General features: G+C 42.1%; 1 protein-coding gene across 1 annotated transcript in view; it reads right to left on the reverse strand.

The window, feature by feature from the left end:
• The window catches only part of cdh11 (cadherin 11, type 2, OB-cadherin (osteoblast)), a 78,272-nt gene extending 61,162 nt beyond the window's left edge, over positions 1–17,110 (reverse strand). The window contains exon 1 of the mRNA XM_020601559.1: positions 16,646–17,110. The gene's annotated coding sequence lies outside the window, so the exon portion shown is untranslated. The remainder of the gene's footprint in view (positions 1–16,645) is intronic.
• Positions 17,111–18,016: the final 906 nt, after the last annotated feature.

Consider the following 18,016-nt stretch of genomic DNA (forward strand, 5'->3'; position numbering starts at 1 on the left):
TGTTTTTTGTAGATAAACTTGCATTTTCGTTCGATTATTGTCTATGAAGGTATTCATTTAGTAGAGACCTAATGCAATTTCCCTGCTATTTCACATCAAGGTGTCATGTCTGAACAAAGCCCCAGGTCTCTGGCAAAGTCTTAGCAATAATTTTACCTGGTTGGACCTACTCAAATAGCTGGCTATGTTTTTACCTACATGTCATGGGGTGTGGTGTCAAGATGACCACAGTGCAACAGCACAACTCAGCATTTTCTCTGACTCACTGCTTTGGTCTTGCTAAAATGCTGCTCCCTCTCTTCATTCACTCGCTAGCTTGCATGACCACCGCTGCTTTCTCTCTCGCTCAGCATATATTTCAGGCAGGGTTAAGGTCAGTGAGGATGGAAAAAACTTAGGAAAAAAGTGAAGCAAGAGAATATGTGAAATGAGAGAATCAGTAAATAGTAAACCCAGACTTGCCGAGCATGTCCAACCAATCAAGAATGCCAGAAATAGACTAGTGCTTCTGCCAAAACCACACACAATCTCATGCACACTGTGGGACTGGGGGCCCCAGCCATGGAAAACTCATCAAATTAGGAGCCAAGAAGAACAAAACACATCTGCAGAGTGAGAAGAAAGACAAAAGTCAAAATGACATCCCTCAAAGCAGGCGGGTTGAGTGTGTGTGTGTGTGATTGCTGTCAGAGCAGGTTTATCTCAACATAAGGGGTTTTTCCATTAAGGGAACCTACTGAAATGGGTCCCACCAAGTAATGTTCATCACAGGCTCTGTGTTTGCTTCCACTACACTCAGGCTGCTTTCGAGGTAAGGTCCGGGAGCTAAATTCCAGCACCCCTCAAGAGGTAGTACTAAAATCAGGTACCAGGAACGTGAGGGAGGGAAGGGGTGCTGCATGCAGAGCAGTCTCCGGTAATTGGTTAAATGTCAGCATCTTAACACCTCAAGCATGAGCATTACAAGCACCATGTGTAAAGACACAGTTGAAGGCCGACACAGTGAAAATACAGTGGGAAAACAAAGCCGGACAAAGGAAAATACAGTGGGAAAACAAAGCAGGACAAACCATGTGAACCCTGAAAGCTAAGCTTGGTTAAGGGAAGTAGGAGGTATACAGCTTATTGGGTTCCGATAGTGGAAACACATCAATACTGTATCTATTCACAGTTGGGAAACTGGCATCAGACACACACACACACATATATATGTCCCTACTGCAATGAACAAACAAGACCTGTACTGCTAGAGTTTCTGTTCCTTGTTCATCTTTAGCCTAATTTCTTCTTTCTATTCATTGTCTTCTCTATTTCCATTTGTGTTCCAACATTCCTTCCTCATTTTGTCTCCATGTTTGCTTCTCTCTCCTCCTCTTTCCTTTAAATAATTTTTTCCAGTGTTCATTGAACATGCTGTGTACTATTCTAGATGAAGCACTGACTAAAGCTGCAACGTTCCTGTACATTATAGATATAATCTAATTCTAATCTAACTTTGATCTTCCCAGAGGTGGAAACAACCATTTCAGTCATGAATTCAGTCATTTATTCCAGTCCTCACTGAAAACCTGCCTCATCAAGAGCTAATAAAGCCTTTCAGGTCCCAGCTCTCTTCTCCCACCTGTACTCATCCTAATATGTTTTTATCTTGCAGCTAAAAAGCTTTTCTGCTTCACTGCTTTGCTCTCATTTTTCTCCTGTGTCTCTGACTCTTACTACTGCATGCTGCTGATGTTTGTAGTCTTGGAATTTTACCATACGCTTTTATTACTGTAAGTCTGCGTTCAGATTGAATCAGGTAAAATGCAACTCTCTGCTGTGTTTTTATGCAGTGGGCTGCTTGGGGTGGGGTCGCGTTTTGTATGCGTGTACTATGTTAAGATGAGGCAATATGAGTGGCTTCATTCAATTCTTCAGACCGTGAGTTTCTGCTGTGTTTTGGTTAGTGCTAAAATAACCTGCTGTTTTCTACCACCAGTGTGTTGATAGATAAAAACACTGTTTAACATCACATCATGTGTCATTATGGTGCTTTAACAGGCCCAAATGTGACAGTGAATAGCAGTAAATGCTCATGCTAACAAGGTAAACAAGAGTCTTCTTCCCCTGGGCGTCCACGTTCCAACCGTCCTCTGTACATGATGGTGAATGCAGTAAATGATAAGAGATCATTTTCCGAGCATTCAGCAAGGATGTGGATGGAAACTATGACAGGCCATCCACCTTTCACTGTGCTCACAGGTCAAGACATTTGTGTTAATTGCAAGATAGGTACGTGTGCGTGTGCACGCATGCAGGCCAAAAGTTTGTGTCTGTGCAGATGATTCACACAGCAAAAGCCCGACTGCGCATGTGCCACAGTGCTTGGAAACCTTGAGCGTATGCAGACAGAAGGCAGACCCTCGATTTGAAGTATGAATAGGAACGTATGTGCACCCCATGTTCGTGCGCGCACGAGGGAATGCTCAAAGCATGAATTCCCCATTAGGCCATACTAGTGACCTGAATTATACAGCTCTGTTTGTCTGTCTGCTTATCTTCCTGCTGTCTGTCTCTGTGTCTGTCGTCTGTCTGTTTGTGTCTGTGCCTTCAGGCTTCCATCTTTTATTGTTCTGGACAGATAAAGAGATTGGGTTGCACAGAAAAGAGGCCTACAAAATCACTCACACACATGGATGCATGCACAACCATGCACACAAAAACAGACAATCAGTTGGTTCTTCGGATGAAAGGGTCATTGTGGTAGCACAGCCACAAATCCCGGCAGCACTCAGCACTCGACAGCTAAAACACACACACACACACACACACACACACCACAAAATTCTTGTTGGACAAAACGCTCCTTGTCTTAAAACTTGAGAACCCGACCCGTCTAAACACACACACACACACACACACACACACACGCGCACACACAGTGCCCTACACACATGCACATGGACTCGTAAAGGTGGATTACCCTAATTTACAAATGTATGGCTTTGTGACTGACCCTTTAGCAAAACTAGTGGGAGCACAACCCAGCGAATTATTCAGGGCCTCCTTAAGGGTTAAAACAGGCGGAAAAAATGCTTGTTCAGGTCTGAAAAACCAGACAGAATACACTTTTAAAGAGGAGAAAAGAGATAAAACACAAGTAGAAAATGGAAAAGAGGGGGAAATAATCCTTACAAGAACCTTCACAATTATTAGATATAAAGTATTTCTTCTGTGAATGTAAAATGATTCATTATAAAATATACAGCAGATGCATATTTTAAGTTTCAAACAGAAAGCAACAAAAACAGATCAGTTTTCATGTGGATAAAAAGACTAAACTATTATTGTTAAGAGGTATTTTCATGAATATTTGAGATATCCGACTACTAATTACCAGTGAGAGAAACAGTTAGATCCATGTGTAAAGAAGCAGACACAGGCCAAAGACTGACGTGGAGAAAAATCCTCCTGATGATCACATGACTCAGTGGCCTTAAGGGCGAGGTAAACCAATCAAATACAGATCTTTCCTCTGAGTCCTCTCCCTGTCTTGCTCCTGGTCTCTCCCCACCCGTCCCCTCTTTCTGTCCCCTCTCTACCTCCTGCTGTCCCCACAGAGCCTCTCTCTCTTTTCTGCTGACTCTCTTTCTCAAACCTTCGATCTCTCTCTCTCTTTATCCATCCAGGCGTATATAAGTGAGTGTGGCAGGCCTGGTTGGTGTGTCTCTGTGCATCACTGCTTCACACTAACAAACCCCCATCCAATAGCCTCCTTTCACACATGCACACATTTGACTATACAATTTCAAAAGGTTGAAGAACTTTATGAGAGTCATGCCAGATGTTCCAAGCGAACTATTCGAACAACATCCTCTTCTTCTTGTTCTCCCTCCCTCTCTCCTCTCACTCACTTGTCCTCTCATTCATTTTTCTCCTTTTATTAATCTTTTCAGCCTTTAAAACATCTAATTTTCACTCTTTATTTAATCCCCTCACATTCTGTTCCATTTCTGTTTTTGTACTCTTTGTGTCACTTCCTCCACTTTTCTCACACTTCCTTAATTTGTTTTTATTTTTGTACATCTTCTCTTCCTTTCCTTTCTTTTCTCTCTTCCCTCCCCTCTTGTTCTATTCCTCCTCCTCCCTTTACTTTCAATACTGTCAATAATCCGTAGTTCTACGGTCCATTCACTTTCAGCTCAATCAGCTTAAATCATTAAAAGGAACAGTGGCTTTTTCTGTTGAAGGCATATTCAGTTATTTCCTAATAGTCTGGATATGACAGATGTACCAGAGTTTTATTAAGATCTTCATCCTTCCTCTTCCACTCTACACCATGCCCCCCTCCCCCTTTCTACCATTCATTTTCAGTCTTTGGGTCTTTCTTTATTTAAATGACTTAACTGACTTCAGAGTGAATTGATGCAGCCTTCACATCTTTCCCAAACCCTTCTTTTCTTTATCCCTTGCTTGAATTTGATGTCATGTTTCTTTATTAACCATCTGCATTCCTATTTCTTCCCTCTTTTCTCATTTCCTCTCCTTTTTCTTTGCATAATCCCCCCCAAGTCCCCACATCCTCCCCCTCCTCCCTTTCTGACGTTCTCTCTGAGGCCTATTGATTCTCTACTTGGGCCTTTTTTTCCCTCTCTCAGCTGTCAGAAGGAGATGCGATCTTCTGAAGTCCCCAACCGTGATAAAATCTATCTATCCTGCAGAACTCTGCAATACATAGCACACATGCTCAAATTCATAAATAAAGTACAGATGGGAGACAGAGGTCTGATCAGGCAAGAGACACGGGGGAGACGGGGGTTTATTTGCACACCTATTCATTTTTAACTTCTCTTGGGGCTGCAAGCTGAAGCTACGCTTCATTGTGGAGCTGTTCTTTATCTCCCTGGATCTTTCTTGCTCTATTTTTGCCCTCAAATGTCTCTTTACAATTCTCTTTATCCTCTAACCATCCCACTTGCATTTTTCTTCTTGTATATATGTTTTCTTTCATAGCTTCATCTCTTCTGTACATTTTCTATCATGCACTGTATTTTATTGCAGCGACTTCATGAGAAGCAATGACTATACAAAATCTTTTGTATAGTTTTTTTAAACTGTAGTATAAGCTGATACAATACGCACTGGTTTGGCATAGTTATATTTCCTTTCATGCCCTCATTCATTTAAAAACCCATATGCTCTCAGCTCACTTTTTCCATTTCCTATTCAGTCCAACCATCCCTCCAGCCTCCACTATCCATTTTGCACCCCCTAGACTTCTTTTTTCCTCTCATTACCCTTTTATCTCTCCATCCTCCCACCCTTGCTCCTCAGGCTCTCCATGCTCCCAGTCATCCCTCACTGCCAGTCTCCATTCGCTCATCTGTCCCATCTTCTCTCCAACCCTCCTTCTATTCAACCAAGTATTGATCTAGCTGTCTATGAAATGTCATTGTGATTGGCAGCTACTAATTGACTTAAGCCCACCCCCAGGGGCTTGTAGATGTTTAGCTGATCTGGATACAGCTGTCCTATTGTCCGACAGCTGATACCGTGACCCTCGGGAGCTAGTGAGGGGTAGACGAAAGAAGAGACAGTGAAGTGGAGAGAGAAAGGTGCATATTTACAAGACAACATTTATTTTCACTGAAAAAAGACACACTTGCTCCGTTCTGGTGGACACGGTTAAGCATTCACGTAACAGTTCAGAAAGTAACACTAACATTTAGCTTGCCAAGATTGGAAACTAAATGATGAGGGGGAATGGTGTAGGTCAGAGTCAGAGAGACAGAGCTTGATGGACTTTTAGCAGTTTTTCACCGAGTGGTTTGGCAGGCAGAACATTTAATGCAAAGGTCAACTTGTCTCTCATTGAAATATATGTGCATCTACCACCATGTGTCCAGTCAAAGTGTCCTTGAGTGACAGTGGGTCGCTTAGGTTGAAGTGGAAAGAAGAGAAAGAGACAGGGACATGGTCGCCCAAGAGACGGAATAAGCAACCCTAAGCAGACCCAGATTAGCTTTGCTCTATTGAGGAGGCAAGGGGCAGAACACAAGGTATTAGTGGATGCCACTAATCCTTTAAAGACCACCCTTCAGCCTGGGATGTGCAGCCCCGCTCCCCCCAAGTCCCATTTATCCAGTAACTGACATGGAGACCTTACTGGTCAACAATTTAGACTCAAAGGCAGGTGGTGATCTGTTCACATAGTAACAGAGTAGTTTTATGTCTTTGAAGCAGATTTTATTCCTAATGATAAAGTGCAACCATAGGAGCATCTCCTGACAGAGAGCCCCTGTTGTGGCAGATGTAAAAGACCTTTGGCTTCATATACAACAACAAACATGTGGTTGAATAGTGACAGCTTGGTTCAGTTTGGGTGGAATGATCATTGGGTGGAAGTGATTGTAATTTGTCTTAAAATAAGAACTTTGTTAAGTTAGTGTGATTTGGTGGAAACAGGAGATGGCTATGGAGGTAAGAATTGATCCACAGTGTTTCAGACCATTGTGCCTACCCTGCATGTGTAATGACCCTGATTACCCCTCTACCTCACCCTCTCCCACCCCACAAACAGGAGGACACAAGGGTCACTGTGGAAAGCAATTTCCTCTGCTCCTTCCCTTTATACTCATCCCCTTGTTCTCTGGTGTCCAAATGTGTTGTGTACTTAAAAATAATTCCCATCCATCCCATTACCACATGGTTATTGAAGCCAAGTGCTACACCCCCACCCTCCAACAAAGCTGACACAGAGAGAGCCCTTTATTGTTCTGCACTGTATTCACATAACCCAGTAACAGTTATTACATTTTTTTTTTAAATACATATTTCTTCTAGTCCACGACCCAAAAGCCGCAAATATTCTTTCTTTTGCCAGACGTCCCCCAAGCTGATGCATGTCTGTCTCTGGACCACGATCTATTTGTAAATGATGCCTAAATGTTTGTATTAGTGCCAAGAGTAGTAAAACATCAATAATAAAATAGGATCAAAATATTTGTTTTATATTCCAGAGAAAGAGTTTATAAAGTAATTAATACGTCATCATGTTGGGAGCTCAATTGTAGCTAAAATATTTTATCAAGAATTTGCAGTACAGGCTCTTTCCAGCCAAAATGACATTGAAAGTACAGCTTGCAGCTGGGAGTGAATATTTCCTGGTACTCAACACCAGTAGCACTGTGCAGTGAAGTGTCCTTATGCAACCAAACCTATCCCTCCCCACTCGATGTAAGTAAATGCATCAGATGAATGCGGCATCTGAAGGATAAATAGAAAATAGAGATTGTCATAAGTGAGAGTGCTTTTTTTCTCCTCCAAATGTCACAGCACAGTTTTTTCTTTGAGGGCTTTCTTTTCATCTGAAGAGTGAGACCAGGCGACACAGTTTTTATTGCTTTTAAATGCTCTTAAATATTGGAGCATTGCCTTGTTGAATATAATACCATGCTCTCTGAATAAAACATCAGGACTATTTTCTACTATAAAAAGGTCAAAACAGCTTTCTGTTTACCACCATGCGCACACACCTTTGAACTGGTATTACGTTATATTTGTAAGGACTCTCCGCAGACGGCATCCTCTTCACAAACACCATACTGCATGCTGAAACACCAAACCTAAACTCTTCCTATGGTTTAATAATGTCAGAGAAATTCCATTCTTAACAAAAACTTTGTTTTTACAGGTCTTGTTTGCTTATAGAGCCAAGATGCATGGTTAAACTCGCACTCAGTGATCTCATGGGGATCTCACGTGTCTCACCTTTAAGTGACATGGTCACAAGCAGACCACCTAAAACAACTTTTCATTTTTTCCAATGATACTCATGCTCCAGTGCGCACACACACGCACAGGATACTCACTGGTCTGCTATGCATTGGGGAAAATGACTTCTTTCAGGTGTTAATGATGTTTAACATGTGCATTAATGACAGAGTGAGGCCAACGTCAGTGACTGGACAGAATCAGCCCTTCCACCTCTCCCTATACACACACACCTATGGCCTTCTATAGTGAAATAACATTTAACCAGATCTAGAGGAGGCTGTATCTGTCATTCACTGATATCCTTTCACTGAAAAGGTCAGTCCAGTCACAACTGCATCTGAAACCTAAGAAGACAGTGGAAGAGAAATAAACACAGACACAAAGAGAGAGTTTTGAGAAGAATAGAGGCCGATAAAACAAGAAGGTGCACCAACAAAGAAAGAGTTTATTTTATATGTGTTGCTCTGTAAGTCTCTGAGCCATGTTAAAGGATTAAGGCATGAAACAGGCAAATAAATCTACTGGAGTCACTTCGTTCACATGGAAAAGAGTGAAATTAATACTGTCCAATCATTTTACACCATTATAACTGTCCCACTCAATGAAGCATGGCTAGAGAGAGATGGAGGGAGGGGAAAGGGGAAAGAAAGAAGAAATGGGAGGAGGACAGAAAAAAGAAATGGAGTGTGGGAGTTAGGGTGATAACAGGGAGAGGGAAGAAAGAGCAGAAAATAAAGCACTTAGACACAGGAACACAAACAGAAAGTGGCAGAAGGAGGGAAATGGAGAGAAGTTATTATGATAAAGAGGTCAAGCTTGCAGTAATGCTCTGTCTTGTAGAAAAGAAAACAGGCTTTGTGTGTGTGAATTATGTGTGTGTCAGAGCGTCCCATGTGCACTTTTATCTCGCTTTCACCCTCTCCGTGTATGCGCATGTGAGTAACCCATCTTCTGCCACTGCAGCATCTCAGCAGGGCTTACTGAGGGCGTGCTTTTGTTTGTTTCTCTAATCTAAAACAGTGGTCATGTAATCTCAGTGCTTCTTCTGCGTGAAGGTACACAGGCGACAACGTATATTATCCTTCAGAGCACACATTAATATCGGCAGAGCTGAATCAATAAGGGCTATGTACGCACAACAACAGTTTGCCAGGGAGGGTCTCATTAGTAAGTAAGTTATGTGATGAGAACATAGATGCCAATATCAACCACACATTCCTCCCTAATGTTTAATTTAGGAAACATCTTATCAAGTAAGTATCATACAGAAAGTAAATAGTAAGTACCATATGTCATGTTGTATTTATCTATAAAATCTCATTCAATATACAGTATCTGCTGGAACCAGGTTTATTTTTAGAACTTTTTCAAGTGAGTAACTTCTGTTCTTCTCAGAGGGAGAAAAATTCAAAAAGGGGCTGAGGCATTTTGAAGAGGACAGGAGGAGAGATAAGATGAGACGATAGGGGAGGAAGAGGGGAAATAAATACAAGGATGGCGAAGGGAAGGCTGGCTGGAGGAGAGGACAAAAGAGGCAGAGACAGGAGAGGATGAGAACTACCAGATAAGTCCCAGCATGATCAAAGCATTACTTTGACATCAAGAGCAAGCCTTGCCAGCACACTGACTGGTTAATGCTAGAAACACACACACACACACACACACACACTTTAAAACATTAGAATCTGTGTGCCTAAGAAGCTTCTTCTCATATTTATCCAAGTGATGCTAATACACACAGTAAGATAAACTACAAGCATTTTCAACTCCTTCTGGGTCTGATCATCTCATTGCATCCAAACAAAAGCAAAAACATTTTGTCTAATGACTTTCATTTACTTGAAACATACAGTAGGTAAAAATCCCATTACCTAACACCCACTCCTATCATGGCACAATGCAAGCAAAAGAATGAGTTTCTGCTTCTCTCAGTCACGACGTCATAACCAGCTCCAGCAGACAGGACAACTATCATTCTCTTGCTTGAAAAATCAGGTGTCATGACTATTTTTCTGAGATTTCTCAAAACAGTTCAACCTACAAGAAGATTTTACTGGTAAACCAGTCCAAATGCTACTCCCCCAATTCCATCGATGGCACTACAGGAAACACTGAACAAAATCTTTTTGTTGAACTAAGAAACACTGTAGGAAACATCAGAGAATGTTTCTCTCACAGCTGGAGGCTAAAGATGCTATAGATGCCGTCATAAAAAAATGTAGGGAGACAAAACATGGAGATTTAAAAGGAGATGCTTATTTCCAGGGAGAGTTTTACACAAACAGGCAGTGAAGCTCCTCCTCTCACTGTGCCATCGCACACCATACATCATAACAATATGACGTGTGTTGTGCCTTCAAGCTATATGTTAGCAATATTCATTATGCTGCTATTTCTGTCCTCTGTGCACTGTGTCATCTGGTTTAATTTCACACTTTCTTATTAGCCTAAACTGTGGAAAAACAAAGGAATGTTGTGCAAGGAGGGACAAAGCTGTCCTCATATGGACAGAGGTCACAGTTATACCCAGTAGATTGCCACTTTTTTTAGTCTGTTCATCTGCATATCTCTTCATCCATGCCCACAATGCAGAGTTCTCTGTCTGACCCTGTCATAATCAGATAAGCTCTTTGCAGTATTTCTGGCCACTAGGGTTGTGTGTGTGTGTACTGTTTGTGTTCAGCATCAGTGTACCTGTTTGTGTCACTATGTGAGCTGCAAAATCAATTATGTTTATAAGCAATACACACCTGTTTGGAACTGATCTGTCAGCCACTAATATGCACAGAACACACACACACATTGTGAAACAATAGGAATATATACTGTATACACACTATTTAAACAGAAATGCACTAGGGATTGGTGCTGATATTCAAAGTGTCATAATATGGACTGCTCAAAGGCCACAGCGCCAACCACTGTGCCACCATGCCGCCCCAATAATCAAAATAATCAATTAAATAAATGAGAGAAGGCTGACAGAAAGTAAGTGAAGTGAAGTAAGAATGGCTCCAAAAGAGAAAGTGAACACACACACACACACACACACAAGCAGACACACATACACTGTTAATTAGGATCCTGAATAATAAGAAGCAAACGACTCATTAAATTTCTCCTTGACCCACACGCAACATCTAGTCTCGCTTTCCTGCTTCTTTTTTCTCATTGACTGTACTGTACTTCATAAAAAAACAAGAAGCCTTTTTAAATGTGAATTATTAATTGGCATTAAAGCAAACCCAGAAACTGTCACTGACCCCAATCTCGAGAAGCGCTGTACCAAACTGGTGGCAGAATGCAAAGACAACCTGAAATCCATACGCGAGATAAACTTCTTGACCTTCTCTTTCTCTGTCCTTCACTGTTTTCCAGTGTCTCTCTCTGCTGAGTATCGTCTACCAAAGCACAACTGAAGTTAAAAAAGGGCCATAAAAACAGCCTTTCTTTTCTTTTTCTCATGTGACTTGTATCACGAGACCACAAACCACCTGATGGCACCTAACATCTGTGACAGAAATCAAAATACACTGGATTACACAGATATGTGCTCGGTCATATGCAGACATACAGTACATGTGAACATCTACACGATATGTACACTCAACACCTGCAAAATCACAATGGCATTACATTTGTTATCACACTGAGACTTAACTGGAAGAGCTTGTGTGCAAAACTACACAAACACAAGGTGCTCTGATCAATATTGCTCTATCTGAAGAAATCAATTCTCATTCTACACTGATCAATACTGCTGTTGACACTGTTCTGATCATCAATGCTGAAATCAATGGCATTTCTTATGAATCCTTAATTAACATTTATCCAGACTCCACTCTTACCACTATTACACCAGAGGCTCCTCCTCTGGCAGTGGGTGCACGCAGCCTGTTCTGCACACTCTTGACTCTCTCATGTGTGTGAGAGAACGTCGCATTAACTGAAGAGCAATCTCCAACTATATCGAGAGAACAACTGACAGAGTTTTAATATTAAAAAAACGACACATTTCAGCTGCAGTGTCTGGCATCATCTTCCCAGGATGAGAAGCGATAAGTGAATCGATGCTTAATTGATGCTGTAGCGCTTCTGTGCTGCTCAGTGTTTTGTGTTTAACAGCTCTAAGTGGTGTCTTTGTTGTTTCTGGTATTATTTGTGGCACAGTTTCCTTTCTTCGAGTCCTTATGTGCATCTATCTTGCTTGTCCTTGCACTGCTTAAATTACTTCACTGTGACTTTTCTGATAAAATAGCAAGAGCACGGGACATATTCATGAACCACACTGCTCCTGCTTTGTTTCTGGGCCCAAAACTGAAAAAAAACATTTACCAGCTTGCTGACTTTAGCTTGATGTTTAATTTATTTACTTTGTTCTTTTCAGGGTTACAGGGACTGTGTTCAGTCACAGCACACATTAAACAGATGTTGAAGAGACTTTGACAAAATAGCTTATGTTTGACACAAGTTGTCTAATGCACTTTAAAGTTGAGACCGTATTCTTCTGTTAAATGGAATATAAATATGATGTTTTCCCAAAGTTAAATGACCTAAAATGACAGGTTTTAAGTAAATAATGACAATGATGGACTGACCACATAAATGTGCTGTTGAACTTTAGAGTAATTTAGGTTCTCCAGTTCATGTACTGTAACTTTCATGTTCCTGGAATGTCGAACACTGGGGGAGTAATTGAAACCACATGAACACTAAAAAAAAAAAGGCCATGCAAACTCCGTCCTTAAAAGAAACTAAACCCGAGACATTATACTGTGAGGAAACTGTGTCAACAATCATGAACCACCTGCGCTGTCAGACCAGGAAATAGTTTCTCCACCTGTCACTAAATCCAGACAAATCAGCCACTGTCTTTTTTTTTCTCTTGAGGGCCAGTAAAGGGATTAGAGGTCAAAAACACTAATTACTGACTTCGTCATTTAATCTGGTTGAGACCAGAGATTAGAGTTATAATCCAAGCACACTGCCACAGGAAATTATCAGTGAGTATGTCGTCTCTCTGGCTTCCACTGTGTTGTGTTGAACAAAGAGGAGGAAGATGAAGAGCTGAAGGAAACTATGGGGCTAAAGAAGGGGGTGAGATAGTTACAGAGAGAGAGAGAGAGAGAAAGGTTTAACCAGTTGTCTGTTGGAAGCAGAGACGGGAGGGAAGCAGCGTCCCCCTTCTTCACTGCTGTTCCCCCCTCCCCTCTCACTTCCCTGCTCTCTCTCCAGGACATAATGTGAATCTGAAGGTAGCAGAAGCCAGTCAAGGTGGGCACGCTTATCCAGACAGACTACATTTTTCTGTATGTGTGTGTGTTCAGGGTTTGCAGATTGAATCCAGCATCCCTGGGGAGCCTAACTAGCTCTCCATCTCTCTGACTGGCCCTCTGAGAGAGAGCAGGAGGGACTGGGAAAAAATCAGAAAACAGAGCAGAAAGAAGAAAAAAAAGGACAGAGCAGCCATAGCTGCTGCAAAGCCCAACAGCTCCCTCTGTCGTCACCTAGAAAAGGTCTTGTACCTCTCTCATCCATTCCTCTCTTCACTTCCCTCAAGGTCTTCTCTTTGGATTTCACCTCTTCATCTGCAGCATCTCCCTGTGTCTCTCTTTCCAAACTCTTTTTCCATCTTTCACACTTTGAAAGTAACTATCTTACATTGCCACAACATGACAGAATGAGCAGCTGGCACCCAATTAAATAATAAATATAACAATTATAATGTAATAAATGAATCCCTCTGTCTTGTTGGCTCCCTGATGAGCTGTGTTAGTGATGTTTGTCGTCTTTAAACTCATTCTAGGAGGTGAAGTCATTTTTCAAAAATAATCTGCACCTTTTAAGAATGTGGAAAAATCAACTCAAATGATTTTTATGTAAATTGAAACCCTCAGCTGTGTGTGAGTGTACATTATCAGTCAGTGTCTGAAGAGACTGACCATGACTAAAATCAGTGTGGGATTACAGCTGTTGACCTTCAGCTCAGAGTCACTGGTCTTTTATAAAGAGATTAAGTGGCTCTATGCTATTATAACAGTGTACCCACAAACATAACATAATCTGTAATCCTGATTAGTGTGCATCTTGAGTCCAAGCATTTACTGGCCTAGTTGTATTTTTCCAAACATTGCTGAAGGAAACTAATTTCTTTCTGCTGACTAATTTTATGAACATGTTTGCAGGTTTAATTATATCTTTACAAGCTACAGGGAATACAGCCATAAAGTAGATTTCCATTGCCAGGCCCTGAAACCACTTCAAGGAATCCAACAAATCTGAAGACAGTTCTCTGTCAGTTTGTGTGATTTCTTGGCTCAACATCAGTGAAGAATTTGATACCCCACCCACTTTTAATCTGCCATCCAAGCCAGGTTTCTGTTTATGGCTAACCCCAAATAGCACAGAGATGATCTGGTCCACAGGATATCTGTGTTTCTGTCCTGCTATTATACGCTCACTTTCCTGACATGAAAACGTCCCACTTTTGTGAGAACTGAAAAGGGAGCTAACAAAGTGAAGACGGCCGGTTTCTGGCTGCAGGTCTCGTTTCACCTCAGACAGCAGTGGCTCTCATAAATGAATGAGACAAAATACGCAGCTGATAAAAGTCAGGCTGCCCTCTTCTCCTCCCTCTTCGTCATGTCCTGATAGGAGTCAGACTCCTTTCTTCTCAGCTCTGCTCCTCTGATTGCCTGCCTGGTTGTTCCTCCTCTCGTCTCCTCTGCAGACCATTTCTACCCTTTGGTCCCCTTCCTGAAATATTATGGTCTCCTCTGCAGACCATTTCTACCCTTGGTTCCCTTCCTGAAATATTATGACTGAACTACTGTGGCGCGAATAATTAATTAGTCAACTAAGCATCCAAAAGCACAAATCTGGCAGTACTATAGTTTTTATAAATGAAGCAGCAACTGCAACAAAAAGGGATATTCTCTTCTTGTGATGTGACTTTGATGTGGTCACTGAACCACAATGTAAAGTCTCAGAACCAAAAAAAGAAGAAGGGGAGTTTTTCTTTTCTTTTCTGCATTGTTGACTGTCTGTGGGCTAATCGGCAAAATGCAGAGGTAAAACTAAACAGTGAAGCACTGTCTAAAGTGTAACCACATAATATGCACAGGAAAACCACAGCATTGTTGCAGCAGTAGAAACTAGCAGAAAGTTTAAAAATAAAATAAGCTTTTTGACTGTGAGAAATTAACACAAGAACTTACAACACTTTTTGATATTTAACAAACTCTGGTGAGAACCTCTCTGTCGAATAATATACAAGAGCAAATGATTTTCTCAATGGCTCCCACAAGGCTGAGCAGTACAGAGAGGGATGCGGGGAGTGGGTTGAGGGACCTGGGTAGAAGGAAAGGGAGAGGACACTGAGGAGGAAGATGAAATGAAAAGGGGGACTAGCGGCAGACGAGATGTGTAAGAGCAGGGAGACCTTTCATAGCGCAACAGTGTGGGAGACAGAGGGAGAGAGAAAGGTGGGAGGAAGAGAGATTATTGCTTGCTTGAGAGCAGCAATCTTGAGCTGCGCTATGAATACCAAAGACTGTACAGCCCTACAGTCAACGCCTCTCTCTCTGCTCCACCACTGAAAACGCAGCGGAATTGCAGCTGCCCAATTTATACACCGATATCTCAGTTTCCGTTAAGCGACCCAGCAGCCGCTCAGTGCTCCTTCCATGCATGAGGTTTCATATCAGATCAGCTCAAATCGACTCAACCAGAAATCACACAATTTAAGCACATTTCCGTAGGCGTCTGTGTGGTAATTAAAAGAAAAAATGTGGCCGTACAGGGACGAGAAGTCAAACGCACGCACCTAAGTGAGTGCAGAATGATCCTGAGTGAGCCTGCAGGCAAGTGTTGTGTTTGCAATTTTTATGCAGTTTCACCGGCACTGGCGCATAGGGTAAGGGCAAGGACGCAGCTCCGGTTCAAGTGTGAAAATTGACTGAACAGAAACCCTATATAGTCTTCATGTATTCACATTTCAAGATCTGAACCCCACAAAGCCATAAAAAGCGCTACAGACAACGGTCAATATGGATAAAACACGCAAGACTAACGAAAAAAAAAGAGAACGATAAAGGAAAAGCCAGTGGTTGAGCATTTAAATTGTTGCATTTGAAAGTAATAACTGTTTCTTTGGATTAATGGAAATGACTGACTGTGTTATTTTCTGTGGTTAATGGTGTCATGGTGTGGTAAGCCTGTTTTGACGGTGGTTCGAGGAAAAGTTGTGCGTCGCCGTTACGCGGAACCGCTGGGGGCCACCGAGACAGCCAAAGAGCCGCCACCGAAATTAGCCACTGTACGTGGCCAGACACATATACACAGCCAGACGCTCACACTAACGCACACACTGAACAGCGTAAATATACGGACACACATCGACACGCACTGCACTGGAAACGTCAAAAATAAAGGCTGTGTTATGCGAAAACCGCACAAATCCAAGTGTCATCCAGTGACCCTGAGAACCGAAGAAAGTCTGCACTGTTGCAACCAGAAGCACAGCAAATACCATCGCCAATGCGCAAAGGCTCTGTGGGATTGTCGTTGGATGTTCCTTACAAGCGCAAGCATAACGAAGTCCGACGTTCTCTCACAGTGACCCTTTTAATGTGTAACCTATAGGCTATGTAGTGTTTGTGTGCTAGCCCAGTATTTGGAGTCAGTCTAACTAGACTCTCCCCAGCATCCTCTGAGCCGAAACATCTCATTTCAATCGCTTTCAGCTGTTTTACGCTCAGTAAAGCCTCACACGGATAGCAAGGAGAGAGAAACCCACAGAGGGCGAGAAAAGATAAATGGATTGCATTAATGTACCAATGATCCTTTAACTCGGTCCTTTAACCAGTCCTTTAACTCAAGCGGTTCTTACCTTGGAAGTAAAAGACTCCGCGCGCACCCTGTCTCTTCAGGGAAATTTCGCCAGTGCATACAAGCCAATAGAACACGATCACTTCTTAACTAGTATTTATCAGATGTCCAACCCATCCACTGATTTAAAGCCCAGTTTTTTCCTGTCTGTGTGCTCTTGGGGGGGAAATGCAGAACCAGCTTGGTTCTCCTCTTTCTCTTATTTTTGATCCGCTGGGGCGCAGAAGCAGAAGGACAAACAACCAAAGGGCTTAAAGGATGAATTAAAAAGAGTGTGAAAAACACGGCACAGCAGTGCGTCTCGATAAGGTCCCGAGATAAAAGTGATGAAGAGGATTGGTGGTGGAGAAGAGGAGGTGTGTGTTGTGGGAGAATAGAGGGAAATCACAGTAACATCCCTCCCTCCTTCGGGTGTCAAATCCAGTACGGTCAGCGCCGTTTATCCGTCCTCCCTCCGAGAGCCGCTGAAGCGGTGTGAGGGAAACTGAACAGGCGCGCAGAGGCAGCAACGAGACAACGAAAGAGAGAGAGAGAGAGAGAGAGAGAGATGTCGCCGTCGATGGAGGGCGTTGGAAACTGGAGTAACCCTGTCCTCTCTTACTTTGTCTTCTGTCTGTATATAGGCTTGCTAGTAATTATGTCATATTTTTGTTATTAGGACACAATTAAAACAGCATGGCATGGGGACGTGAGAAAAGTTTGGTCTCAGAATATCTTATTTTGGTCTTCCACAGATCCTTTAGAATCTTATAGGCCACAGTGAAAATATAAACCTCTATAAATGTTTCTGATTTGTAAAAAGCGCTTGTGCTAAGATGTCAGGTATATAATGCACAACTGTTAAGGTCACATTATTTGGCCTTTATTCTGACACGCACCCTGCACAGTTCAGACACAGGGACTGCAGCAGAAGAAGGCAAATGAATGCAACAGTTGCTCTTACCTCATTGGCTGGGAGCAGCATCCAACCACTGCTAGGGTAGATTTGGACTCTCATAGGCAGCCAATGAGAGGAGAGGAGAGGAGTATAAGGGCTGGGATAGCTGTGGAAAACCCTTCTTTTTGAGATATGATTGGCTGTGTAAAAAAAATCCCAATTTTAAATATCTCCCAACCAATGGAAAAGCACCAGGGAAAAGCTTCATTTCAGTCAGGTGAAACTGATGGTTAGTATTTCTCCATCTATGATCTGTAGAAGAGTTCGTTAAAGCTACAGTTCTCTGTTTATTCATGTGTTTAGTTGATGCATTGGTTCAACAGAATCTTACTGATAAATTTACCGTTGCAGAACTGTGGCCACAGGCACATAAAGCCCCCGTGTGACTCCCAGCTCTATGCCATTACAACCCTGTCTCACAGAAACAACACACTT

The sequence above is a fragment of the Monopterus albus genome, unplaced genomic scaffold (assembly GCF_001952655.1).
Source record: "Monopterus albus unplaced genomic scaffold, M_albus_1.0 scaffold52.1, whole genome shotgun sequence".
Classification (NCBI taxonomy): Eukaryota; Metazoa; Chordata; class Actinopteri; order Synbranchiformes; family Synbranchidae; genus Monopterus; species Monopterus albus.